The sequence below is a fragment of the Stegodyphus dumicola genome, chromosome 7 (genome assembly GCF_044657685.1).
Source record: "Stegodyphus dumicola isolate Sdum_Otavi_A_Nest chromosome 7, ASM4465768v1".
NCBI classification, from domain to species: domain Eukaryota; kingdom Metazoa; phylum Arthropoda; class Arachnida; order Araneae; family Eresidae; genus Stegodyphus; species Stegodyphus dumicola.
Genome location: NC_140774.1, coordinates 81769543 through 81790761, shown reverse-complemented (window position 1 = coordinate 81790761; position 21219 = coordinate 81769543). Strand labels below are relative to the sequence as shown.

The following is a 21219-nucleotide window of genomic DNA, read 5'->3' as shown; positions in this document are numbered from 1 at the left end:
TTACATATCTATTTCTAAATAATAAAGAAATGTAAAAACAAAAATGCTTTAAAAGAACTGAGTATAATAGTTTTTAGAACCTAATTAGGTATTTATTTTTCCTTTCCATTTTTATTAAATCGAATTTCTTTTCAGCGAAGCTCAAACTAAACTCCTGTTACTAGAACAGGATTGTGTAACGGAGGGAATTTAAATGAACGAAAAGGAAATTTAATAAAGCTGCAGTGTGGGATTTTATTTTATTTGTTCCCCTCTTAAAATGCACATAAAGAAAAAAAAGGACAAAAGAAAGATTCTTTTGTTGTCTGGACTGTCTGCTTATGCAACAAAGAATTTCCAACTGAATTTCGTAAAGGTGAAGGAAGGGAAAAAAAATAAATAAATAAAGAAGTAAATCACACGGCAGTCCCAAATCGGTCGCGTATCTGATGCCCTTACCCTACATTTTACTTTTATTGCCAACTCAGTAGAACGCCCAAAGATTTAAACAAGCTGTTTTCACACGCTTAATAATCCGAGAAGACCAGGGGGGCGTCGGATGGCAGCTCACGTAAAGTTGTTATCGAAAGCAAGATTGGAGATTTAAAGAGAGGGGTGAGCACCGGTTCTTCACGGTTGGCTGAAGAGAGGTTTATATAATTAATATTTTGAAAATCTGGATGTACACTGACAACCGACTTCAGGTATTCAGCTTTTGCAGAATGAAGACAGTGATAAGTGTTAAGATCCAACAGTAGTAAGCTTTTGTTGACTGTAGTCAAACGAATGTTGAAATAAATTATGAAATTTAAAGAACTAATTATGTTTTATATGACAAATAATTGGCTAGACTAAAAATTTGCTTGTTTATAAGTCATTAAACTCACAAGGCTTTAAACATTAAGACCACGGCCCCTATCTTGCGTTTCGAAATCTAACAAGAAAGCCTAGTGGTTTACTTTAAGTGTAACAAAATACTTATTTATAAATATCAGATACTACGTTCCTTCTTTTAGTCACTAGATTTAAGAAAGATCGTGATTTTTAAAGCTTATTAGTTGCCAAGAACTTTCAGAGTTCAGGGTTAAAAAGCATAGATAATAGATCACTGTTGACAAACAAGAAAGAAACAGATTAGCAGACTGTGTCGTCGGTGTACTGACAAATTGATTAAGGAGAGAAAATAAACACTTACAAAATAAATGCTTGTTGTCTTAAGTTATAGTCAAAAATATTAATTGATGAACGAACTCTTGATATGTTGTACTGTCAGAAATTATTAAAAGAACATGAAACGTAAAAAATTTTCAAGTAGTAAACTTATAAGATATTTCTCCCGCCTTCTTAGCATGCCTTCGTGGTGGAGTGGTCCGGACGATCGGCGCGTATTCCAGAGGTCCATGGTTCGATTCCGGCGAGGGCGTTGCTCATATTTGATGTCTCCTTCTTCAAAAATAATGTCGCTACAGTGGCGCCCGAACTAAAAGGGGGCGAATGATGATTCTTCACCACCAGGATTTGGCAAATGGGTCCCCTAAAACCCCAGTCGCACCATGACTGCTTAAAGTTAACATGACAGAAACAGCATCAAGAGCTCAGAAATAAATAAGCAGTTTTAGAAGATGAGGCAGATGTGGAGATCATTTAACTAGATTTCTCAACAAAAAATTACATTTTTAGCCGAAAGGGCGTTAGCCCAAAAGGGCTATTAATTTCGTTTTGACATTTTGCTTTGGAAACTTTAAATGTCGGGTTACTTTTCAAATTGTTGCCACCAAATACTATCTGAGCGGTGTGGAACCGTAGCCGGGGGAGGACACCGCTCTCAGAACATGCCAGACCCCGAGGTCGGCCAATAAGTGACCTTTCCCAGGGCCTTCAGAACCACCAAGTTCATAAATTTTATACCCCCGTGGCCGAGACTGCCTAGGTACAGATCCTTGCCAGTAACTTCGCAGAGTTCTCTACGTCAACCCCCGGCGGGGGACCGCCACGGGTGTATAAAATTTATGAACTTGGTGGTTCTGAAGGCCCAGGAAAGGTCATTCATTGACCGTCCTGGTGGTCTGGCACGTCTTAGCGCGGCGTAGTACTAGTAGCCCGGGAGAGTAGCGTTCCCGGGTATGCTGGGTAATCTCCCACTGCGACGGGCAGCCCGGGCGACTGGTAGGTAGCAAATTAACGACCAGTGCCGTTTGGCAGATTTTTCCCGGGCGGTGCGCTTCTTTCTCTGAGGGGCCAAAGCCGTTGCCAAAGCGAAGGTTGAACCTCCGCGCTTGGTTCTGAGGAGGGGGGGGGGAACTTGCAGTGCTATTAAGTTCGCGAAACAAGGAAACCTAAAATTTATTGTTGAATGTACCACTAAATCGGCCTCCCAATTCCCACAACTGCAGGGACTCCGCTTCCAGTTCAGGAATGGATCAACCACAAAGTGATAAAACCTGAATCTCGAAATAGAATTAGTACATTGCTGTAGTTCTGGTTGAGTTGCCAACATTGAAAAAATAATAATGCGGAAATCCAGAAATCACAGTTGTCTTTTCTTTGACAGAAAGGTTAGAATTTTAAGATCGCATCGCTGTTCCGCCATTCTGTCAAATATTATTGAAAGCGCGTTTCAGACACTACTTTCATTACCGCTGCCGAGCTGGAAGATTCCTGGAAATCCATCGGTTGCTGTTGCAATGCCAATGTCAGAATCGAAAAGCCTTTCCTAAGTATTTTATCCTGATAACACTCACTTAGAAAGGTCGAACAATAAAATCATAGTTTTCGCTTTATTCTTTAAGTTACTCATATCCAGTGCGTAGGTATTGACAATCACGACAAATCACGTTGCTTTTTTTTTTTTTTTTTTATTTTTTAATTTTACGGAAGCAATGCTTTGAAATTCTGCATTTAAAGTGTATTATTATTTTCGTGATTTAAGAGAATTCGAGGCACGAAAAATATGGATGTGTCAGCATTAGATTTATTGGGATAATGCTTATCATTTAGAGAAATCTACATTTACATGCTGTTTGCATCTAAATCGGCGCATTATCTAGATTTGGCGCTTCTGAGCATTGGCTGCGATTCGTACGGTCCCGAAAACGGAATTGTACCAATGAAAACATTCATAAGGATATTTCCAGCAGAACTTAAAAAATAAGTACACATGTTGAACCCAATTATTGCTATTACAAATTGCCAGTTTCCTGGAACTGCTAGTGTAATTAAACATTTCTAAGGTCGTATGTATGCGCAGACATAATTTGCGCAACAGAATTTATCTCTGACTAACCTTTCTTCTGCATAAAAAATAAAACTTCATCACAATGTACAGATTGAAAGCGCCTTCTTATTTATTTTTAAAATTTTATTTTACCAGCCCCACATCCGAAATAAGTTCTCGAAATTGCATAAGGTAGCAGGTTTTAGTCATATTTAGAACTTTCGTAAAATTAAAGAAAGGAATGAATGTTTTAAAACATGTTAGTTTAAGATTTAAATCAAAGGGGGGAGAACAAATTAGAGCAATCCATCAATCTCTGCTATCCAATTCAACTGTGTTTTCATGCAACTCATGCAAAAATTTAAAACGAGGAGTTCATTTTGCTATGTATGGAATTATTACATAATAATATTTTGCGGAAATTACAAAAATTTAAAGAAAATCATATTTACAGCGATATTTCACATTAAATTAAAAAATTATATTGAAAAAAAAGTCTTTAAAAAAAAGGGGAGAACCTTACTAATAGGTATGCATGCTCCTGCGCGTTATAAAACCAACATCACAAATGGTAAAATAGTAACCATTGAATCATTGGAGATTCTAACAAAGGACCTTGAAATGTCTATTACTAGTCTATAAAAGAGCTGCTCTTCATTATAGAACTCTACCCTGTCTTTGTCTTCATTACGACTTCTGTGAAAATACGACGGGGAGTAAGCTCAGAACATGATACTCAACTGCCAAGTTAAATTACCGACTCCGATAACAAACTCCCACAGATAAAAGACAAAGATGCTACCGCGCAGGTTCAGACAACACCGAGAATGGCACTTCCGGTTCCTTCGCCCCGCCTACATGCGCAGATACCGATTTTCGTGCTTTCCTTCTGCGTGGAAGTGGAATCGTTCCTTCGGTGCTCAGTTGGGCTCTCAGTTGAGGCTTGTTCGGAAGGCGAAAGTACGTGTTGTGTTGTTGTTTGAGTAATCAAGTGAGAAATATCCGCCGGATTATAATTCTTTATGAAATGGGATATATAACAGATCTTGCCTTTCCATATTGATTTTTCAATATTAAAGTACTGGAGCTATGGATATTTTGCTGGGTGATTTTTATTGAAAAAGTGTGAAAATTATTCTGATTTTACCGGTTTTCTCCTCTGTGTACATTTTTGAAACGCAGGTCGGAACAGGTGAGTAAAACGCTTTGAATCTTTTGCTGTTCTTCCACCTGTCATCCTCCTTTTCCCCCTGCAGAATTGAACTAGAGAAGTAAATGAGTTCCATTTGTTGAAGCTTATAACGGAATTCTATTTGGATTTCATTAGACATCTTACATATTTTTGTTTTGAAATGTTATCTTATTTTCACAAGATTATTTTGATGTATGCATCAAATGAATTTTTAAGAATTAGTGTTGGCAACAAAATTTTCTTTTTTAGAAATTTATAAATTTTAATTTTACAGCAATGCAAATTTATAAAACTTATTCTGTTGCGACAGCTGGCAGATCTATAACAGTTGCGTTAATACTAATGGATATTAATAAAAAATTATAATGAAGCCACTAAATTTGAATTTTGTTTCAGCACTCGAAAATATTATATGATAAGCTGAAGTAAATTCCTGCAATAATATTGTATTAACAGTAAGCACATACCTAAATTTTATACGAGCTCGCATATTTTTCACATTTTAAATGACATCTCGGCACTTTTAAAATTCTGTATGCGTTTATAGTATTTATTGAAAAAATAAATATTATAATAATAAATAATTTTATAATAACAAAAAATTTAATAATTTTATAATAATAAAAAAATAAATACGGAGTATAATCCTATTAGTTTATTGTATTATTAGAAATTCAGTTAAGGGGAGAAGTTAAAGGTTTTCCAGCATTCTGAGTAATTATAATTAAAACGTAGAATTATATTTATATTATTATTTAATTATTAATATATTAAGTATTAAGAAGCCATGATTGATTTTCATTTATACTAAAACAATGTTACGATTTTCGTATTCTTTTAACGTTAATGCTTTAATATATTTAAAAAATATAGTATTGCATTGACACTATTTCGTAATTAGGAAATTTACTTGCAATTTGAAAAATTAATGCTTTTGGTAGAATTTAATTTCCTCGAAAATCATATCGATGCCACTACTATATCTGTTAAAAGTGGTCTGTCTTATTGAACGGATTTTTAGCCCAGAAGGGCTATTAAATTCTGTTTGGCATTTCGCGTTGATTCACTTATCGAACTCTTGCCACTAAATGTTACAGCCCTGTATTATATTTAAAGAAATTAAGTAATGAGGAATCTGCATAAATGTATGTATGTTTCTCACATTGTGATAAAACAACGGTACCTAGAGCCATCAAATTTAGAATAACGTTATCCTCCATCAAATATGGGCATCTGGAAGCCCTAATTTAAAATTTGTTTTATTATCTATTTAATATTTTGTAAGACATTAAAGAATTTTTGATTAACTAACTCAGCGATTTCAAAGTGAGAAATGGCAACAATGCACGAAAAAAAAAAAAAAAAAAATTAATCTCTAGTGCGCGAGATTGTATCCGAAATTCTAAAGATATGCTCATTTTAAAATTATTTTGCCATACTGCTGTTGAATTGAATTTTTTGGTTTAAGTACGAAGAACATGATATTTAATTAATAAAGGTAGCGCAAAAAACGCTTCTTTGGGCGTATTGTAATTTTTCATTTTAGTTATTTTTTAAACTTAATTGATCAAGAAATGGACTATGTTTGGAAATATTATCTTGAAGAAGGGCAATCTGCAGTCTGATTTCTTCAGATTCTAGTTTAACACATGAGAAGGATTTAATTTTTAATCAATTTATTTTTCCATTGCAGATTTGTTAAGAGTATTTTGGTTAATTCCCAGTTGGTGGTGGCAAAGAAATCGCCAAAATAAAATATCAAAAAATTATTGCTGTTCGTTAAGGAATGATGATTATTTTTTATAGACACTTATTGTTTATGTCGCAACCAAGATTACGATTTTATCCGCAACGAAAATTATTTTAAAATATCGATAAAGAAAAAAATCAGTAGTGAAAACAAGGGTAAATAGGACAAGAGTGTTTACTGTTTACTGTTGGAACCGACACTTTATGTGAAAAATGAGTTGCAAAATGAAACATATATAAAGATAGCCAAAGTGAAGTAATAAATTTGGTATAGAAAGATATTATCAATATTAAAAAATTGTCTTCATATATTGTGTTAATACTATAATCTAAAATTTCCCCCACCAAAATTTTTGCTTTCTCTTTAATGGATAAATCACAGCTTTTCTAAAAAGTTCAGAAGCACTGGCACTAGTATTGCGCCTGGAAGCTTTTGTAAGGTAATTAGTAGTGAAAACAAGGGTATATAAAAATTATGAGCTTCGGGTAGAATGTCGCTAATGAGAACAGGGAGAGAGTTGAAATAAAATTTCACGGGAAAAGCTGTTTACGTGGGGGTAGAGGAGGAGTCAGATCACCTGCTAACACTTTTATAGCTACAACGGGAAAAGATAAATTAAAAAAAAAAAGCGTAATTTTGAGGAGCGACCTGTAGCCTGAGAACGTACATCACAGGTTCCGAAGATGACCATTTTCATTCACTGCCTATCAATCATATCTTTCAGGAAAGTTGTATTGTTTGTGCATGCAGTCGTGATTAGTGTGGGGATATAGTGCTTAGCTTATTTCATTGGCAATATTTGGTGCTTACGTATTATCACAACAACCTTTGTAAAATTGTTAAGTTTCAGAATACGCCACACTATGGCCAACACGCGCGCAACTGTCTGACCATACGTATGACAGTTCTTCAGCTTTCAACGTGGCCGTTTTAGTCTGCGATTTTTTTTTTTTTTTTTTTTAGTTGATATTGTATTTTAAATTCCAAGGGTTTTTATACACAAATTGTGATATTTTTTTATCTCTAACTCAATTTTAAAAATTTCCTTGCGCGGCTGGAACAAATTACAATACAATTTTTAACAGAATGGAATATTTTGCTGCAAGTCCCTAAAGAATTGTTTTGAATTTTGTGAAGCCAAAAGCCACCACGAAAGCCGAAAGAATGAAAAAAACAGAAGCCCTCATACAAGTACGTTTATGGATAGTTTTTAAGATAAATACTAAATAAAATATATCTCTAATAATGTGTTGCTACGTAATAAATAATTATTTAATTTTATAAGACATCGTTCTTTTTCTTCTATAAAATTCTCCAAACTGCTCAAGGCGATTGCGTTAATACGTCAAGTAATTGTATTTTCACATCTGCCAGAGGCTGTTTATCATTTCGCATACACTTTAAATTACAAACAAGAATCAGACCGCTACGAACGGCGGATCAGGGTTATGACTGTAATGATCAATGACGGAAGGAGTAAGGTATGAAGTTTGTATAATAAATCGTATTAATAAACACATTTGTGCTTATGCCGTTATGCTATGGATCCTCATGTTATGTTATGAACAAAAATTTGATCGCAAAAACTTTAATTAACATGCAATTAATATAAAAAAAATATGATGTGAAACACCGCACGACTACCTTGTACGGGCTATTAAATTATACACATTTTTTGCTGCACTCATTTAAACTTATTTCCTCGAATTATTCTAATTTAATTAACCGATTTCTCGAAAGAAGCCAATAGTATTTCCAATTGCAAGAAAAGAAAGGGAGGTGCACAACTAGATGTTATAACAGTTCCAAACACAAAATTTTAACGTTTTGTGACTAATCTTGTTTGAGTTAAGTGAGATGTATACGTATAGGCTTAAAGAAAAAAATCATTTTTATATTCCGTTTTTTTTTGGGGGGGGGAAGGGCCCTTTATTCTGTTATTCCCTACAGACGTTATGCACAAAAATAGCCAAAATGGATTCGGAAACGGTCAGAATGGATATTTCCGTCGAAATATGTTAGCCGGAAATATTTCAGGATTGAAATAATTCCTTTACTTAATACCAGGAAGTAAAAATGAACTACGTGCATGAGCACATAAACAAATTGTATTAGATTGCTGCCAATAGAGAAAAAATAGCGGATAAATTGTTGCCACAGTATAACATATAAGTTGCTTGGTTGCAGTCGCGATCGATAATACGGAATAGATTAAGATTAAGATTGCCGGAGTGCTCCCCACCCACCTGATCACGAAGTGATCTTATGATTTGAAAGGGGCACCCATAAAACCAAAAATAACTAACCAAGAAAAATATATGTTAGTATAAGAAAACAAAAATAAGGAAAGGTACATGTATAAGAACAACACAAACACAAAATACTACCAAACAAACAACACATTGAATTGACGGAATAGATGTGTAATGATCATACATAATACTATATATGATAAAATTCTGTATGTTTCTATAGGATTTTACAAATTTTTTAAATATTTTTTATGGCAGACAGTGGTTTATGCTAAGAGAATTAGAAACTGTGCATTCAGGATATAGAATATCTATCTGGCATTAGAAGCGTCTTTTATTCTGAAGATGTAAACAGTAATAACATTTTTAGAAATTGGCACCTGATGCGTTTATTTGAATTATTCATTGTGTTTAGTGATCTGTATTATATATGACGGTGACACATAGACAGAACTGATGCAAGCATTTTGTCGACATGTGGAACCTCTGTGGCTCCTGAATTCTGGTGAACAGTCCTTCCCTAAATTCTAAAAATTTTCTCTACTCGTAAATTCTGTTGCTCACTGTCTACCCTAAATTCTAAAAGTTTTGGCATCCCTAAATTTTATTACTGTTCGATATTTCTCTAAATTTCAAAAATTTTACCTCCTTTAAATTCTGCTACCTGGTGCTACCGCACCAGTTGAACCATCCGGCTCTGGCGGCACTGTTCATATTATATAGAACACTTGTATAAGTTTTACGAATGATTTGAATAGTAAAATTGGTTATCATCGAAAAATAGCAAAATCTTAGGTGACTTACTCATTTAAATGCATCGTTTCGTTGTAGTGATAAACAAAGCTATGTTACTTTTTGGAAGATGATAGATCCTTTATTGTGTAAACTGGAAAATAACTTTCTCATTTGAATGGATGCATTCCCTCCTCTCCATTTTAGAAAAAGAAACCTTTATCAGATGTCTATTGGAAAAAAAAAAAAAAAAAAAAAAAAAAAAAAAAAAATCGGATCTGAAATAGCTTTTGAAAGAGTAGATTGATTGCAAATGTAATTTTGAACACATTTCCAGGAATAGGAAATAGGTCAATTATAAAATAGGAATAGGTCAATTATAAAATAATTTTGAATCATTATTGGTACCTAAGCCGATAGGCAGGTACATTTGAAACGCACTGTTGCATGGGTTAAAGGGCTTCATGTATGGTTGATCGCGTATGTATTTGATGGCTTATATTAAATACTAAATTTCTGTTGTTATCCCTACTTGTTCGATTTAGCTTTCTTTAAAACATGTCTGCAAAGCTTATCTTGGATAGCTTTATTGTAATTCGTTTGTTCTTTTGTTACGAAATCATATCCGCTGCGAAATTTCGTTATTCTTTATTATTCTGATTACTTTCTAGCTTTTCCGCCTTTATTGATACGCCTTTCTATACAAAACGAAAATATTGAACACTATGGTAAATTTTAATTTTTGTGTAAGATAAAAAATAGTATTGTATCATTTGCTGATAAAAATCGTAATAATCTGGGATGCACCGTGGCTAACTTATTAGAAAAGTGCCAGTCTGAGGGAAAGCTTTTTTTTAACTAGTTCATCGATTGAGGTTGTGAGATTTTCTTATTTTTTAGTGCTTTCTGCCATTTTAGGGCGAATTTCACCACTGTCTCAAGGTTATATTTTGCATGTAGGAAGATCAGAGAAACAGGCCAGAGATTTTGTTGGACGACCGATAGAAACAATTATTTTTTTAATGAATTATACAACATGGTATAAATGTTAATAATAACATTTGTCTCACAGTATTGTTAAAAAGTAGACTGTTTCACAAGTGATTCGCCTTAGTATTTTGATAAACAGCTGTCTTTTGTAATGTGGATGGTAAATGAAAAGTTCTCGCGCTTTGAGGAGTGGTAACAACTTTCTGTATGAGCACTCGCACTTGCAAAATAAAAATTTGAATGCCTACGTGTGAGTAACTAAAAATTACATATCATAATATCCATCCATGTTCCAAATTTTTATGTTTGTAATTTCTGTTAATTCGTTGAAAATCTTAATTTAATTTTCCAATTAGATATCTAACCCAACGTAATTTTCATGGAAAAGTAGGCTTTAGCACCATAGTACTAAAAATTCCATTCTCTTTAAAGTAATTAGTACTATAATCAATATGTAGTATTTGGGTTAAAATACAAAATTTAAAAAAAAAAAAAAAAAAAAAAATCGAAACGTGTATTATTACGAAAATAATATAAGAGAGTTATTATGCATGTAGAAATCCAGAAGTGTTTAAAATCGTGAAGAAAGGTTTGTCCGTATGAGCTAATGATACTGCATAGCAGACAGATAAGTACTTCATTCACAGATTATTAGCGTTTGACGAGTTTAATGGGAACAGTCAGTTTTCGCAGTATTTCCAGTTTTGCAGAACGATTCGCAATTTTGTGGGGAAAAATTGTTTTGGTTATCTTCTGTTGAGCGTTGATAGCGGTATGTAAGTTTAAAATGTTTGATCTCAGTATATGTAATCCCTGCTTTAAGTGTGCTTTATTATCTTAGTTATCAAACCTTTGACTTTGATATGCAGTATCTGAAAGAATTTAAGAAGTAACTGCATTTATTTTGTTTGTTTATTGTTACTTTTATGAGTAAAAAATATATATCATATTTTGCAAAGTGTAGAAATTCCGAACTTCGAAATTTTTCGCTTTAGCCTGTTATGATATCACACAAGCATGCCATTGAAACTTACTATTTGGCAAAACAAAAGACCCTTAATTCATCTTTAAAATTGAATTAATCTGTAATTGCTTAAGAAACTGAGCAGTTAAAAACATCTAATGCACTTTTTCAACGATTTCAATGTTATTTTGAATGATTTATCTAATTTAGAAAATTTTAAATGCATTTTGTTAATAACATATGTAATTAATAATTATGAACGCTTCTAGCATAGTTGTAATTACGTACCTAAGTGCAGAATTCTTATAATGATGAACGTATTTATATAAATAATCTGCTGGAATACGCGTCTGGTAATTAAAGCCTGTAAAGCAAATGCAACTTTCATTATTGCTTTGATTTCTTTATACTCTGCAATTACTTGCATTTATAGTTATTTTATTATCAAACATTTTAGTTAAAACCGTGGTTCTCTAAATTTTCGCATTTAATGTCGAGAGTGTTTCTTGTTTTTCACATACTTACATAACAGTTTTGCAGTTTCCCGTGTGACCTATTTAATAGTTTTCTTACAGCCAGTCTACTGTTCTCTGAACAAATTTTTCTAAATGACTGCTCTGTAATCATTGCTCCAGATATATGCGCTTCTTAAATTAAAGATCACTAGTATTATTTTTGTAATTGCAAAAAGTGATAAAAAGAGTTTTACTGTACGCGGGAATTTTTTTCCAAGATGAGCACCGGTGATTCCAGACGACTTCTGTCTTAAGAAGATGACTTATTGATGAGGGTGATTATTTATATACACTGGTGAAATAGATTAAGAGAATTTGCATATTTTATCGAATTGCATGCAAAGAACTGACCTGAAGGAAAAACCACTGCTTCTAGATAAAAATGCAAATCTTGTAGCAAATACGTAAGCGTACACGTGTATGTAGGCGAAGCCAGCAGAAAAAAGGCTTTCTAAGCGCTTGGAGGGTAAGCCAAAGTACTTTCGCTAGCACACCTCGGCGAATTTCTTGGTGCTATCTTGCAGCAATCGGTTAAATTCAAATCGGAACAGTAAAAATGAGTAACCACCAACGTTTAGATGATAGAATGAGGTGGCGAATTGGGGGGGGAGGCTAGAGGCAGGCCAATCACAAGTCCAGACATGCAGGGAGTTTAATTTAATGCCCAGCGTCGTGTGTAACCTAAACAGTTCCAGGATACTAGATCCATCGAGAGAAAGTCTGGCCAAGGTCGTCCAAGAGCCACGACAGCCAGAGAAGATCGCTATTTGTCAATTTTAGCGAGGCGTAACAGAGGGGCTACAGCTTCTCAGCTCTCTCGGGACCTGTATGCAGCCACAGGAACACATGTAACAAGGGTGACTGTTTCCAAAAGACTGAATGAAAGAGAGTTGTTTGCTGGAAGATCGACTGTTTGCGTCCCTCTCACGTCTACGGACAGTCCGATTAGCATGGTCCAGGCAACATAGTGATTGGAGTATGGAGCAATGGGCTACCGTTCTGTTCACCGACGAGTCCCGTTTTTGCCTAAACACCGATTCTCGCCGTACTTTCATATGGAGAGAGCTAGAGACCCGCTACCTACCCTCCAATATCCGTGAAATCAACAATTATGGCGGTGTAATGGTCTGGGCAGGCATCATGTTGGATGGCCGCACACCCTCTCCACGTCTTTGACAGAGGCTCTGTGACTTGTGTGAGGTATAGGGATGAGGTCTTGGATCCCTATGTTCGCCTTTTCCGGGGTGCAGTGGGCCCCCGAAGACGAGTCTTACAGGACGATAACGCGAAGCCACATAGAGCTTTTCTGGTCGACGAATTTCTCGAGAGTGAGGATATTCGCCAGATAGATTGGCCAGTCAGATCTCCAGACCTCATCCTTCTAGAGCATGTCTGGGGCGCTCTGGGAAGGGCAATTGCAACTCGCAACCTCCCTCCGAGAACCATCCAGGAACTGAAAACAGCGTTGCTGAATGAGTGTAACCAATTGCCACAGGCACTGATAAACTGCCTGATTTTCACTATGACATCACGCTGCGAAGCCTGTATGGCTGTAAGAGGGGACCATACCCCCTATTAATCCATTTCTTTTGTGTCTTTTGCAACCGCTGTTTCATTCCTTCAGACTCCCATGAGTGTTACACAAAAACACGTGTGTCTAGTATAATTTTTTAATGTTTATTTTGATTGTATTATATCAACATATGTTCGCATCAAATTTTATTAAAATCTGTCGATTAGTTCTGCAGATAATAGATCAAATATGAAAATTCTCTTAATTTATTTTACCAATGTATATAGCGGTTTTATCCTATTCAGGCCTCTTGGCATTAGTTAAAAGAAATATGCTGAAATATGGTATAATGATATGTGAATTTTTTAATAAAATTATTAATTATCTACAGAAATAGTTGCTAAATAATTTAACTCCGCAAAATCTTATAATTAAAGTTTTGAAGTAAATCGACCATGTTTTTATTCCCCAGATTATGACTAGTTTTAATTTGTTAGTAGAATTTAGGCTAGAGGTTCAGTCAAGGGCACAGCTGAAATTTCTTTTATTTCTGCAGCTGAATTTTCCCCTCCTTAGAAGTAAAATTGATTTTAAAGTTCTTAGAAGTCTCTCCCAGTCGGTCTATCACGTCCATCCATACCTAAATTGTCAATTAAGAAATGAGCACGTTAATAACATTATAACTAACAAATATGAATTGTCTTTGACATCATTTGAATATTTATAATACATTACACGCTTCGCAGACAGAAATTTAATATATATATATGTATATATATGTGTGTGTGTGAGTATGATAATTTGATATATAGATATGTGTGTGTGTGTGAACAGCTTAGGAATGTGATAATTTATCTTAAACGTTCTGTGTCATAACTGCCGAATCAAATCTTTGTGACAAATTACGCCATCTTCCGAAAGGATAAAATTAATTATCTTGAGATGCGTAATGGCTGTTTCACATAAAAGCAGTCTTATTGTTTTAACAAAAGTCTGAAATAAACTCCTTGATTTGTTTAGTCCGTAAACTTTTTTTATTTTGACCGTAAAATCAGACATTTTGGTGGCTATTTCAGTGAATATAGTGGATTAGCGAACAGTCATTTTAAGAGTGTAATGATAATAATATAGCACCGATCTTTGTTTATATTCGTCGTTTTATATGATCTGTTACTAGAAAAGGGTCTATGAAGGCCGTGGCTGTAGTAATAATACTTACGATGGTGAAATAGCACCTGAATTATAAGTATTTACATTGGAAAATGCCTCTATCCTCGTGCTAATAAATTTACATGGAAAAATATACTGCGTCTTATTTTTAAACCTTTGATACCGTAAGTTTAAATAGTTAATTTTCTTATAATTTAATTAAATTGATGTGGAAAATCATTTGTAGCTCAGAAAATAAAGAATGCAGAATTTGGAAAATACAGGATTTGGTCGAATTAAATAAAAGGCAATATATCAATGAAAAACTTTCATTTTAATGACAAAGAAGGTGAATATATTGGAAAATATCAAATGACCTGTTATCTTTGATTGCAAAATAAATACTGTTTCACACCTTATATTGGGCTAAATAGAAGGAAATTACGGGTTGATCCTCCCTCTCAAATCCCTTTTTTCAAGCTTGAATAAGCAAGCTGAGATGCCGTCTTCTTTCGAAGCGAAATAGAAGGTAGTTATTATGTGGTTGCAGAGAGATACTAGAGTTCGCAGCAGAACAATGGCCATTGTTTTGGTCTTCTGTGTGAATGGAATGGGAAGCATCACCAGACGTACTATATTTTTGATTTTTCTTCTCTTTTTAAGTCTGTTGGAAGGATTTTTTGAAAATCTTTTCTGTATCTGTACGATTAATGTAAGATGTAGTTTGTTAGGGGTCGAGCGGCTATGATATGTTATCATTAATTTTAAGTTGGAACGGAAAGAAGTTTTGATTATCTACAGACTTGAACAAAATAGAAAACTCTTAGACTCACTACAATGACCCCTAAGGAAGAAAGCTGCAAAGAATGTAAGAAAATTAGAGAACACAGTTTCATGATAACAACTCTGTTTGAAAAATTTTCTTTGATTTCGTATTCTAATTCAGAAATATTGGTATAGTATTGAATGATTGAGTGACCGCATTCAAAAGGGAATTAGGTTGAGATTAACTCAAAAAATTAGCAACGTTCCATATGAATTCCGAAACTGGTTCTCTTATTGAGCATTTCTAAAACGACTGTTCTTCATTAACTTTACAAAGAACGCTATGTTGATTGCATTATGTTAAAACTTTAAGGAGTTTATTGTAGAATTCTTTTTATCCGATAATAACGGGGATAGAGGCTTTTCGGATAAACTCTTTAGCGGGGATAGAGACATTTCGGATAAACTTTGGTGAATCAGATTGATTTTTAAGAAAGATAATTCGTTTTTGAGATAGCTCATGATTGAAAATGCTACTAAAATTTTTTGCGGTGGATTTTTTAACTGTAACCGATTTTTTTTTTAAAGACTTTAACTGCGGAATGGTGTTCTATCTATCGTGTCCTGCAAACAATAGGGACATCGTAAAAGAGCGTCACAGCCCTGCCTGCATGATGCATTAAAAATAGCTTTTTGGCCAGAGGCTGGAAGTATTTGCCCATCTGTGGTCTACGACATTATTTAACTTCTGAGTGTCTGCACTCACTGCATATCTTCCTTTCCATTTAAAACAGCCTAAATAATTTATTCGAGTGCTAATTTTTTAGGGTTTTGGGGGTGACGTTTTAATAATATGTAATGTGATATACAGCAAGAATATGAATTATGTGTTCATTAATAACTATATACAGCAAGAATATGAATTATGTGTTCATTAATTATTAATTAATATTTTATCCATTTTTATGTATTGTGTAAGGATTATGTTAATTTTATTAACAGTTAAATTTTAAGTTCCTTTCCTGCCAAATTCTTAACTTCAACTTACTACTTCCGGCCAGAACGTAGTTTTGGAATCTTGCTGAATATTTAATGAGGAGGAGCGGTATTTAAACTACGAAGTTACAATGTCAGAGAGAATCAGAGTTTCTCTCAAAGCTGTTATTACGCTCGGCCGTACTCAGGCCGTTGCTAAGCTTCGTAATCAAATAAGTTAAGGGGCCAACTCGATTTGAATCTTGATAGCTTCGGCTATATTTCTTTAGTTAATCTTAATTTTAGTTTAATTCTTAGTCTCTTAAGTTCAAGCCCAAGTGAGGGCTTTGTTTGTACACTCCCAGGCAGAGTTTTGTTAAATCTTATTGGAATAATAAAGGGTTAGTTACCCTTCTATCTTGTTGTTTTTTGTCACCCGAACTTGAGCGATTATTCGCTTATCAGTTCTTAAGATTCTTCATTTCCAACATTAACTTAGAATTACAAAGTGAGGAACTCTACAATTGTAATAACAATGTATCGAGTAATGAATGTTTTAAATGGTAAGAAAACTTTTTTTATTGTAATTTATGAGGAGAAATATTATAATACGGCGTTTTGATTTTATTTAACTGCCACTTCTGCATAAAACAATTAGAATGAAAATCTTATTTTTCAGAAAAATAAAAATAATCTTTCTGTTCTTTTCAGACCGTAAAAACGAACCAATTTGCCTGAATGTCATAAACCATTTGGTGCGCTTACTTTTTTTTAAAAATTATTTGCTTGAAACTTGCTGTCTTGTAGTGTTACGGAAAAATAATCTCTAATAATACTCCAATTTCTATTCAATTCTATGAATTAAATTGGCAAGATGGGAAATAGTTAGAGGAAACTTGACATCTGTTGTATGTCCCCTTCCCTGAAATAAAGTAAAAACAAGAAAATTCTCTCTAAAGGGAAAAAAGTAAAATAAAAGCAAAGGACGGAATACGGAGATTAGAGTTTTAAGACAGAAGGCAGACGACCTTCTTCAATGGGCATATTTTTCTGAGAATTTCTCGGACTATTATGACTAAAAAAAGGGAAAAAGGTACTAATACGTAGTGCTCCAAAACCAGTTGCGGATCAGTACTTAATCGGGATAATTATATTTATTACGCACCACCAGTTGTATATTTCCCACTTTTTCCCTTTACGGATTGGGAAATTTGCGCCGTTAACAGTTAGTTTGGGCTTGGTGTATTATACTTTTCTGCTGTTTTTCAAACAATGGGATTTTTATTTTAAATTTTTAGTTTTAAATTATTATATTTTTACATAAATTTTTAGCGTCTTGCTTTATTATTTTTAAGTTATGGTGTTGCTATTTGTTCGTTGCTTTTGCAGTTTTAGCATCCGAGAGGTTAAGAATTAAATAAACATATTTAAGTTTATAACGTCAAATGTAAGACCTTTTTTTAGATGTAGTAATATGTCACGTATTTTACTTAGCTCCCTCCTTTTTTTAACTCAACGATCGGGTAGTTATCGATTCGGCATTTGTCGAAGAACAATGCAAACCTAAGGGAATGCTCACTCGATGACTTAGTCTTCATTATTGTCGTAGCCCTAAGGTCTAAATGAAACTAGTTTCCGTTTACAGCTGTGGAGTTTAAGCCTTAGCTGTGGAGCCGTTCATAGCTGTGAAGTTTAAGCTGCGCATGCGTGGATGTGCACTTACTCGGCAAACTTGTTGACCGAATGTAAGTTCGTGTTTGTTGCTTTGCGGTTGGTAGTTATTTCTGCCAGATTGGCATAAAATTCAACAACTAAAACTTCCGTGTCATAACAAGGTCTGATTGCCTTTTATGTCATATGTGCTTCGCGAAGCCTTTCAGTAAATGCTGCATAACAGTCATTTGACTATATTATCGTAAAGAGCATTGCTGAGGATGCGCAGTGATAATTGGCAACCGAAGAAAAGACAGGAATTCTGCACAAAACAACTAAGCCTCACGTGGAAGTCAAACTTGTAATTTTATTTAGGACCTTGATAACCAGCCTTCCCAAACAGCCATACCGTTTGAGGCAGTTCATAGCACTGATAAGATGTATTAGTTTTTTTTTAAAAATCAACATTGGAAGGTCACTATTTTAAATGAATTTTACATGTTTTCGTATTGATTTCTTTGAAAAACGGTTATCGGAAACGAATATTTGCTCTTTTATTGAGTATTTCTTTTATGGTTTTCCACTGATGAAAGGTTTATTTAGTAATATGGTTATTACATTGATGCATTTGTTATTTGCATTTTTTTAAGCTGTATGCTCAGTATATTTTGTACTTTATTATATTTGTACACAATGCAAATACGTGTTTTTTTATTAGCCCGAAGGGCGTTAGCCCAGAAGGGCTATTAATTTTGTTTTGGCATTTTGCGTCGAAAACTTTAAGCGTAGGTTCACTTTTAGGCGTAATGCAAAATTTGAAAGCTTCCAGATTATTCATTTATTTATTTTGTATTAATTTATTTTTAAACTATAAAAAAATCCCTGCAATGCTGCCTTGGCAAAAGTGCACTGCGCTTAGGAAAGTCGTTTATCACTTGGCCGAGTAGACGACTTTCTACATCGAGAATAAAGCCGTTTTTAATGCTCCGTTTTGTGCCATTCAGTCAAGAATTCTTGTTCTAAATGCGACTGATACCTTCACATCGGTCGGTATAGTAATTTTTGCCACGAAAACAAGTAAATGTATGTGTGTAGTCAATCACCTCACTTGTTCTCTATCTTTGTTTATCTCTTTTCTTCGCAATATTAAAATGCCCCTAAAAAGGACTCTTCCCCCATTTTGAAGAATTTCAAGAATATTTTTTATATTCGGTTTTTGAGCCATACCAAAAGCAAATCTGTTCAATCTTGTATTCAAATCTCTTATTTCGTTATCTGACCATGCTGCTTTTTTGCATTTACTGTAAAAGGATGGTATTTCCAGTACTATATATATCAGTGTAAGTTTTTATGAGAAAAGAAAACATTTATTTCATCACTTAATTACGATATTGTGTGTATGAATTATACTACCATTATTCCCGAGCTATTGCAGTGGAGTAAACAGAATGAAGAACTCAGGTGCGTACGTGAAGAAAAGATGGGGCAAAAGTTAACAAGTGTAGATTTTTAAAATAATTTTTCATTTAATGCCTTTCTTACGCAGGGAAGATTTATAGTCATAATTTAATTGCATACCAAGAATTGTTTCATATTTGAATGTGCTATGATGCAGTTATATATTCAAGTGTCCCATATATCTGAAGTAGTGGGTGCCAATGTTTCTCCAGGTATCTGAAAATTCATCTAAAATTGAAAACGGAAAGGAAAGCTCTTTTATATTGGGGGGGGGGTAACCCCACTCATTTTATATAGAAAAAGGCTCTTTTTTAATATCGAAAATTGGGTATAAAACCGCCAATTCTATTTGATACAGTCAGACGTCTTCTTTCATAGCTTAATGAATTTAACGTTATGTAAAAGAGCATTATATATTAATACTTATTTTTATGTGACACATCATATGTGCAACAGTTTTTAGAATAAAATCGTGTGTTGTAATTCCTTTTCAATACGAATAGTTTGCTTCACATTGAAATAAAAAATTAAAACAAGGAAAGATTTATAATATACATTTTGTCATATTTAATGCTCTTAAAAATGTTCTATGGAGCATTTACATATGAACAACGCGCTCGCGCATACACTATACTATACACTCGTTTCTTTGCCTCCATGTTATGCATTCTCGGAAAGGATAAAATATAGTGGCAGTTGTAGTGTCTTCTTCCTATTCGGTATGCTGAAGTGCTGTTTCGATGACATTTGTACTATTTGTATGAGAAATCGTGCGGAAATTGCGTGTTTTCAGTGCGGTGTTCACAGGAAAGCTTTTATTGCATTACAAGAAAGGAGAGCATTACAGTGGTTCTTCTTGGATAATGCTTAACTTTGGATAATCAGGATCCTATTGCATTTTTTGCATTGCAAGTGGTCATATTCTTTTACTTCCAATAAAACAGTTCTGATGTATTGAAAAGTAGATAAAGTTAAATTTAAGTACTTTTCAATGCACACAATCCAGTGCATTGAAAAGTACTTAAATTTAACTTTAATAATTTTTCAATTTAATTTTAATTTAATTTTTCAATGCACTGGATTTCTAGAGGGACCTTTTTTCTTGTGTATAATTTCTTATCCTGTAGAGTGAAGGATAAAGGTAATAAATATTTTAGGAAATTTTATATTCATAATAAAGTATTTTTATATTAAAATTTTGTAATATTTTATATCAATCATAATTTTTGGTGAAGGATGGCACCCTGAAAATCACTCATTTTCTTGTGATATTCAAAATTCGAATTGCTGCTTTTTGATGATCCAAAAAGATGCATACATTAAATGTGTTAAAATGTGTTATTACAGTGTTTATAGGTAACTTTTAACTATGGAGTAGCTCTTTAGATGACTTTTAGTTGCTTAGGAAATTCTGCACAATAATTAAAAGCACATTTTATTTTAATTTGCCTTTAAACTTCACATGAAAAAGTAACGGGCAAAATTTCTTAAGTGAAGAATATTTTTCTGTACCATTAGCTTCCTTTTTTGAAGGGAATTTTCCTTTCGAATAACTATAAAGTGTTATGAAATTCGGTGCAGTAGGCCAGTGTTGAACAAAGTTGTTTGAGGTGTCGCATTTTATAGGTGGCCAAAATTTATTAAAAGGTATTTTTTTTTTTAGTCCTAAATCTGCTTCTTAATTTTTCATAGTAAATGTATTTAAATCGGCGAACTTACTATTATTTCTTTTCCTCCTATTATGTTACTTTTTGTGCTCATATTATTTGTTGTCCTTTATTTCCTATTCCTGTCTATGATATTTCTTTTTAAATGTGACTACAGTTTTGTGTGCACGCAGGTTTCTATTTCTATTTACGGGAAAGCCCCGTGTTACCGCTGTTAAGTGCTGCGCGCGGGCACTTCGGCCGAAGGTGTCAGCGATTTTGAGAGGAACTATAGAAAGTTATTTTTATGCTGGAAAGTGTTGCGGTGAAGGAAGACCGACCCTCTTTAACGGGGAGGTTAAGAGAGATGTTTATATTCTGTTTCCGTAGTTGAGGTAATTTTACTTCTTCATCCTCTCTCTGTTTAAATCTTTTTTTCCCGCTTATCTCTTTCTTTCTTTTTTCATTTCTT

At 33.8% G+C, this 21219-nt stretch overlaps 1 protein-coding gene across 2 annotated transcripts in view; it reads left to right on the top strand.

The window, feature by feature from the left end:
* The first annotated feature begins 4109 nt into the window (after positions 1-4109).
* The window catches only part of rols (zinc-RING finger and ankyrin repeat domain-containing protein rolling pebbles), a 227301-nt gene continuing 210191 nt past the window's right edge, over positions 4110-21219 (top strand). For both annotated transcript variants that reach the window (XM_085820522.1, XM_085820521.1), the window contains exon 1: positions 4110-4385. The gene's annotated coding sequence lies outside the window, so the exon portion shown is untranslated. The remainder of the gene's footprint in view (positions 4386-21219) is intronic.